Source organism: Scomber japonicus, chromosome 22 (assembly GCF_027409825.1).
Source record: "Scomber japonicus isolate fScoJap1 chromosome 22, fScoJap1.pri, whole genome shotgun sequence".
Classification (NCBI taxonomy): Eukaryota; Metazoa; Chordata; class Actinopteri; order Scombriformes; family Scombridae; genus Scomber; species Scomber japonicus.
In genome coordinates, this window is record NC_070599.1 from 17,385,647 (window position 1) to 17,394,251 (window position 8,605).

Below are 8,605 nucleotides of genomic sequence, written 5' to 3' on the forward strand. Positions count from 1 at the left end.
TAGCTTTAACTCATGATAACAATAATAATAATAATAATAGTAATAGTAATAATAATACATCACCCCACTATCCGACTGTAGTTAATTAGTTTCCTCAGTTCATGTTTTTATTGAGCGCTGTTATTACTTAGTGCTTTATGAATTACAAAGTCATTAATCGCTCTGTTTGTGGTTGGGGGTGTTTCGTTTGTATGGAAAATGCAATACAAATAAAGTTTGATTGATATATTAATACAGACACTGACAGGAGTGCACTTTTAGGAATATGTTGGATGGATGGACTCTGAGATTCCCATGGGCTAGTGGTCCATGGGAGGAGATTTCCAGTTTTCCAGTGTACACAAGGACAGCATCGTCTTCCTGAAAACTACTTTGTCACTCCCCACTGACTCTCCCCCTTTCTCCTGTCTGACTCACTGTCTCAGGTTTCTCAGGTCATCTCAGGTCTTTATTCACTCTACTGGCTTAACACGGAGCTGTGCTGTAAACTACAGGTTAGGAGATGCATACACACACACACATACACACACAGATAAGCACCTGTACATAGACTAGACACATGTCCTAACTGAGTGTTTGCATGTCTAGCGCCAGGGCCTGTGGGAGCTGTACTCAGACATGGAGCTGAACATGATACCTGTTCTGGCAGGTGAGGCTTCATCAAGTCATTAAGTCATTTTTTTTCAGTCCTGATTGCATGCACACTTCGACATTTGAAATTAAGTTGGTTGTTTAGTTTTGTTGAAGCTGTGACTAATAGATAACATTATATACTAAATAGTATCGACACTTTTCTAAATCATTGAAGGCAAGGTTGGAACTGCCTTCATTAATGTTCATCTATCTCCATTCTTTAACCTTCCTGTCGTCCTCACGGGTCAAATTGACCCCGTCTGTTTTGACTGTCCCTTCTTTCCTCCCTTCCTTTCCTCTCTCTTTCCTTCCTCCCTCTCTCTTTCCTTCCTCCCTCCTACCTTCCTTTCTTCTTTCCTCCATTCTTCCTTCCTTCCTCCCTTCTTCCTTCCTTCCTCCTTTCCTTCCTTCATTCCTTCGTCCTTCCTCCTTTCCTTCTGTCTTCCTCCTTCCCTTCCACCTTTCCATCTTTCTTCCTCCCTTCCTTCTTTCCTCCCTCCTTTTCTTCCTTCCTCCCTCCCTCCTTTCCTTCCTTCTTCCTCCCTTCCTTCCACCTTTCCTTCTTTCTTCCTCCCTTCCTTCTTTCCTCCCTCCTTTCCTCCTTCTTCCTTTCTCCCTCCCTTCCTTCTTTCCTTCCCTCCTTCCTCCCTCCTTTCCTTCTTTCTTTCTTCCTTCCTTCCTTCCTTTTCTTCCTCCCTTCCTTCCCTCCTTTCTTCCTCCCTTCCTTCCCTCCTTTCTTCCTTCTTCCTTCCTTCCTTCCTTCCCTCCTTCCTTCCTTGACAACAGGAGGGTTAATCTTAACATTCAGACCAGGTTTCTGCTTTGATAATTAGCCCATTATGTTGTAGTTTCCTGCTGAAGGCGTCTGGTGGATCCTTAACTGTCTGCTTGTGTTGTTTCAGCCATGGAGAGCCATCACATCCATGTGGACAAAGAGGCTCTCAGAAGAACTTCAGACCTGCTAGGGGTAAGATAGCAATAAGGGTGCCAAAACCAAACCTCAGTAGTAACAGTAACAGTCAGAGTTATGGCTGTTGTACTTTGAAGTTTTTCTGTCAGCGTTATTTATATTTAGAGCAGAGGAGTTTGTCTATAAGATGGAGGCTGCAGGTAGAGCAGACAAACTTATCTCTCACAGCCAGGAGTTACTAACATTTGCCTTATGGTTAGTGTTAATTTCCCAACAGGACACAACAATAGAACAGGAGCTACAGTGTATGCAAATATAAACTGTGCAGTGCGTGTGTGTGTGTGTGTGTATAAAGATAGTCAGGCTCGTTTTAAGCAATTTAATTTAACCTTTATTTGACTTCTTAGTTTTTAAGTGGAATACTATAACACCACAGCGGACTGAGCTTAGTCACAAACACATTTATTCCATTTGATCAGAGGGATTTTAGATAAGGTTGGATTATTGCTTTAGCTAGTCTTTATAGCCTGTTCTGTGGATACTCTTTTATCTTAAAAAGAACATAATGAGAGCTGAAAATCTGTGGGCTCCGCAGTTTGAAGAGAGACATTGTGGCTGATGTTAAGCTCAGCAGCATTTACATCTACATTACCTAATCTTGACACACAGATTTTTTTTTTTTTTTTTTTAACAGCAAGGACACACATGGTAAAACTGGGAATTTATAGACATTCTTTTAAATCTCCAGTGAAATACTCAAAGTGGAGTCTTACGTAACGAAACATTATGTATTTACATCACACAGACTTAATGTAAAAAGTTCCCTCGGGAAGCTTCTACCAGCCTCTGCGTATAGGAGAGATGCTCAGGGTCAGCTCAGGTTTGTGCCTCATCATTCTTCATCTTATTTGGTTTTAGGTTGGCTGCTGAAACAGTAGTGCAGTAGACCGCTGCTGTATTAATACAAATGGGAGCAAAACAGTAGGAGGATGTGAGAAACAGGAGAGACCTTTTGGAAATAAATAAATAAATAAATAAAGAACCCTCAAGAGCCAGAGAAGCAAAGGGAAAAATAGAATTTCTCTTTTTCTTCTTCTTCTGGGCAGGATTAGCGATGTGGTGGGTGGACGTCCTCCGGGGACCTGTCCTGTTTACATGCAGATAAAAACCAATTCTGGAGACAACATTTTCAGCGTCGTCACCGACACACACACAAATACAGCCGTGCAGATGTTCCTGACACAAACGCGCTCAAGAATACATATGTGTTTATCAGTTTTTTGCACTCTAAAACTCTCTTCCAACTATTGCGAGCACCAGCAGGGGTTTTGTTATGGAGAGAGAGAGAGAGAGAGAGAGAGAGGGAGAGAGAGAGAGAGAGAGAGAGAGAGAGAGAGAGAGAGAGAGAGAGAGGGACAGAGGGAGAGAGAGAGAGAGGGAGTCTGGGTATCTTGCCGTGTTGCTAAAAATAGGACGGAGAGTCTGTCTTCTTCCTTCAAGAGAGTGTGCTGCAGGAAGGAACATCACTGTCTGCCTCTGCCAACATCCACACACACACACACACACACACACGCTGAGGCAACCAAACTTTTTGCTGACAGCTGCAGAGTTACGTGTGCATGCATGGGCGTGCGCTCGCGTTGTGTCTTTTTTTTTTTTTTTTTTTGTGATATGTTCCCGTGTTTGTGTGTGTGTGCGTGTGTGTGCAGTCACGCATGTCCCCACTCTGTCATGTTAGATTTCGTTTTATGTGAGCTGTCAAGGTCACCAGTCTGAACACTCAAACGAGAGGATTCCTCCTCTCTGTCAGGTCGCATCGTACAAACATGCTCACACGCTGCTTTGTATTCTCAGACAGCATAAATAAAATTTTGGAGGGGTTGTATGTGTGTGTTGGGAGGGGAGGGGAGGGGGGTGGTCTCACATCACTTAATAAACCTCTTTTACATTCTGTTTGTATTTTGCAGCCATCACTATTCAGCTCACTTCAGAGAGACATCTTTCTATTAACGTGTAGCGCTTCCTGTTTGTCAGCACTTATAGAAAAGAAAGAGAAAGATGGGATCAAACTGGAAAGTGCTGAATAAAATTGAATGATTAATCTCGCTGAAATTATCCAAAATATTGCTACAAAATGCCGTTCCCACCCTGTGTGTGCGTGTGCGTGTGTGTATATGCGTGCGTTTGTGTGTCAAATGAAGTACTAAAGGGGCTAGCATCCAATATTGATGAAGCAGTCTGGTGGCTGCTCTGGGCGCTGAGCGAAGCAGAGAGAGAGAGAGAGAGAGAGAGAGAGAGAGAGAAAAGTACATATTCCAGAATTTAGGCACACGTCTGCCAGCTCCCCCCAGAATTGTTTTTATTCTCCTTTATTTCTTTCTCTCTTTTGCTGTCTCTTTATATATCTGTCGCTCTTTCCCTCGCCACGCTCCCCTCCTCTATTGCTCTTTCTGCCTTTGTCGTCTCAGCCCATCATTCTGTCAAGTTCTGTCCGTCTAAGCGTCTCACTTGTTTGACTGATGTCTGTTGGTTTTAAATGCCATTTGCTATCACTGTCCAGCCGCAGCCTTTCCCCCCCTTCTCCTGTCGCTCATTTGTTACCCTCTTCTTTTTTTTTCTCTCTCTCTCTCGTCTACAGGCTTACGTAAGCATTTGCATCACATTTCTGTCGCTCGGCTCTTCTTTTCTCTCGCTGCTCTGTCTGTTGTCTCTCATTTCATCACCTCACCTCACCCCCCCCTATTTTTTTTCTCGTTCTTGTCCCTGTTTTAATTCCCCCTCCTTCTCTTCTTCGTCTGTCAAGTTGAGGAATGTTTTTCTGCTTCATTCAAATTCTTTAAAACAGCCTGCCCCCCCTCCCTCCCCCCTCCACCCTCATTTACTCCTATTCATCTTCCTCATTTACTTTTCATCATAATTGTCTCTCTGGGACTTATCCTCTTTCATCATATGTTTTTTTCAAGTGCTTCTCCCTTTCATTTTTTTCTATCGCTCTCTTTTACTTCCTTACCTTTTTTCCCATGCATATATACTGCCCCCCCCCCCCATCTATCACTTCTCTTCCTATCGCCTCCTCTGTCTTGCTGTGTTTGTCATGCTGTCTTTGTCTGCTGCGCTAAGTAGCAAAGTTCATCCTGTATTTGAATGGATTATCACAGCAGTCATTAAAGCCCGTCTGACTCTTCTGTGTGTGTTAAGGATTCAGGACGTGTGAGTGGAAACGTGTGTGTCTGCAAGTGTTTCTACACTATTAATTCTTTCAATACATATATGAATGTTTTATGTTTTAATTTTAATATTTGATGGTTTTCGGAGTGGTTGAAAGTGTTGAATAAGGGCAGTTTGTCAGTGTTTGATCCTGATGCGGTTTCTGTGTGACTGATCTCGGCATTAGACAGATTAACAATCCTTTGTCCACTGAAAGGGAAGGAGAAATGAGACGAGCTTCTGTCTTAAACATATTAACATTCCTCTCCTCAAGTAACCTCTACAGTTTTACTGCAGGGTTCATACTGAGGTCTGAAAAACTTAGTTTGACAATGGAAAGTCATGCAAAGTTTAAGGCACAGAAATCATCATAAGAATGTTGCACAGGTATTGGCATAAATACAAAACTGTCTTCCAACATTTTTTTTTTCCAACTGAGTGATTAAGTTATGAGAAAATAGCAACTTTCTAGGTTGCAGTCAGTCATCTTTATGTTTTAAATGAAGCAGTAAATTTTATGTTAACATTAAAAATGATGAGGAATTGTAGCATCTTTTAATTAAACCCCTTTTAGCCTACACATATGCCTCAATATTACAGTAAGGATCGGCTGCTACTTAAATACTGAGGGCACCAAAGCTTACGATTGTCATAGAAGTTTGATATGTAGGACTCAGGTAAAACAAAACAATGAAAAAACAATGAGGCTAGTATTGTAATTTGTATTTTTTTGTAAGCTGCACATTAATTGGGTATGTGATGCATGTTTATTGTCTTACTTTGACCTTCAAACTGTGATTAATCACTGGTCAGCTAAGCAGGTAAAGTTTGACATGAATACGTTTGACTGTCCTTTACCTTCTGTGCTCTCTCTCTCTATCTCCATCTTTCTTTCTCTCAATCTCTATGTTTGTCAGACTAAGATGAAGCAGTTGGAGCAGGAGGCTCACCGAGCAGCTGGGCAAATCTTCCTGGTCACCAGCAACACTCAGCTCCGAACAGTGCGTCAATTTAAGTGCACATCTGTGTGTGTGGCGTGCATCTGTGTGTGTATGCTCCTGCTCCTGTATTTCAATGCTGTGAAGTTTTGATTAGAAAGTTTCTGCTGTTTTCTTTCTATACTTTGTGTGTGTGTGTGTGTGTCATGGATTTTTTTTAATATTGTGTATTTACGATGTTTGAAGGTTCTGTTTGAGAAGCTGCGCCTCCACGAGCGCTGCGAGAACAAGAAGCTTCCCAAGACAGTGAACAAACAACAGCAGTCAACATCAGAAGCTGCAGTACGGCACACACGGACACGTAAACACAAACACGCAACGCAGATATGTCAATTTGATCCTCAAATCTCCTTTAATCTAAGAAAAACAATTCAGTCTTATTTGAAATTTCTACTATGCGCAAATGACACATTCACACACATGAAGTAGAGCATCCAGAGGTTTACACACGCAAATACACAAACAAACATTCTCACTCAATTCATTCAACTTCTCTTCTTATCTTTTCATTTTTCTGTCTGGTCTTGTTGTTGCAGTTGTTGCAGCTTCAGGACTTGCACCCGCTACCAAAGATCATTTTAGAGTACAGACAGGTTTGTTCTGGTTGCAAATGCTCTCAAAGGATAAGCTGCAGACGGGTCTCTCACCATTATCATTTAAATGTTAAATAGCCAGTGTATGTTATCAGGAACAGTGTTCAGCTTTGCCTTTTCAGGGCTTTAATTCTGTATATGGATAAACTAAATAATAATAAATCATCTCAGTGTATTACTCTTGAGTTCGGAGTAACAAACGGCTGCATTCTTACCCACAGGTTCACAAAATCAAGTCCACTTTTGTTGACGGGATCCTCTCATGCATGATGAGCAAGGTGAGCACGACAGCTGGTTAAAGGCAGTAATGTATCAAAACTGTCAATTAAATCCCTAAAAATGTAAACACACATTCATCAAAGACAATATTTTAAACAGTCTAACAAACAGGATCTTCTACAACTCGGTAACCCTCTTCTGCTGACACCGGGGTGTGGATTTTTAAGACTTTTCTCCTCGAGGCCGAGACATCAAAACCAAGTCGTTGAGAGGTTGCTGTAGGCTAGAGGGCCTCAAACAGATTTCACAGATTTTGTTTTTCTTTACTCACAGTTTGATTCAGCACATGTTTGTTACAGCTGTGCTTTTATGCTACTATAAAAAAACCCCGTCTGATACCTTCCCACCTTCAAACTGTTGCTGATGTGAACATCACTGCTCAGTACTCTAATTGAAAACCACAGGATAAGGCTGTGGGGTATTGGTAGTTGTTTAGCACAGGTACAACACAGTTACATAATGCAGCAGAGTGACTATAAACATGTGATTGCACCCTCTACATCAGAGAGCACCCACAGGTCTGCACGGGTTCTGTTTTAGTAATGTTAGTGAAACATCACCTGAGCTGGTCTCTTCAAGCCGTTGGTCCTGTTTACGGCCCCCGCTGTGCTGAATTGGCAGAGCAAAGATATGGTTGTGTGTCTGGCGGCCCCTCCACACGATCTTCTGCTCGCTGTATATGTGAGAAGCAGCTTGTCTTTGTCATCTGTGCTTACTCAACTCTGCAAATGAGTCTGTCTGGCTCTCTGATGGTGGTGAATCATGTGGTGGTCGTTTGGACAGCGCTGGCAACAATCCCAACTGGAGGCTGGTGATGGTGATATTTTCTCATAGCCTAGGAATCAAACAGGTGGTTGTATTTTGGTATTTCTACTGGTGTTTTCATATAGAATGAAATCCTGTAGATATGATTGCCAAGCAGTTATACTATTTAATAAGACAAACACTAGGTTTAAGTCTCCCATCTCCCATTTCTACACGTAGCATCATCTTGGAAACTGCCATTGTCATTCATCCATTTACTCCAGATTTTCTCATCAAGTAACTTCATTATCTTGTTTCCTCATTTGAAGTTTTTTTGGAGGCAGATGTTTGGGTTGTATCACTCCTGAGCGCAATACTGTTGTTGTTTTTTTTTCTGTTTATTGGACCAACATAACTGGCACCACACTCGGCAAACAGCTTGCTCAAATCAGGCATCGGGCAGTCACACGGCACTGTTGGTGCCTGTCGGTCCAACGATGGCAACGAGGATCACAGCTGCTGTTTTCAGACTGAATGGAAATCAGCTACATGAAAACATTAGTGATCACATGGCTGACTCATTGAAACATGTATAATCATTAATGAAGTAGTTTAGTGTGTTTTTTGCTTTTTAAATGTTGTTTTCTATCTCTTTCAACTCATCAGAGCTACATTTCCTCTATGTGGTACCAGACAAGTGCAGTGACTGGGAGAATCTCTGCCAAACACCCAGTGAGTATAACCTACCTGTCATTCCTCCACATCTCCCTCTCTTTCTTTCATTTCTTTGTCTTTTGCTTATGAAACTAGTTGTATGGGTTTTTGCAGTAGCCGCTACAGGCTTGTGTTCAGTTAGTGGAGCTGTCCGTGGTGCTGAACTGCAAGCTGAAACTGGGTAGAAAGAGAGTGAGTGCTGTTCACTACCCTGCAGGCCAGGCTTGTGCATCCGTCCACTGATTATATCTGTTTATAAAGTACTCACCTGATCTAATTAATCACAATGAGCATTAATCACCTTTTTTTACATGTACTGCCTCATTTTGAAGCAAATATATTCATATCAAACTAAAATGAACTGAAAATAATAGTTGAAATCTATCACAAAACCAGCAGTAACACTGATGTTTTATGCATGTAAGCAATTAGTGGTTAAGGAGCTAAAACATGCAAAACCACCAATATTGTCCTTCAAACACAAGGAGTTAGAAGTTTTGAAGGAAAGGAAACTAAGCCTGTTCTCC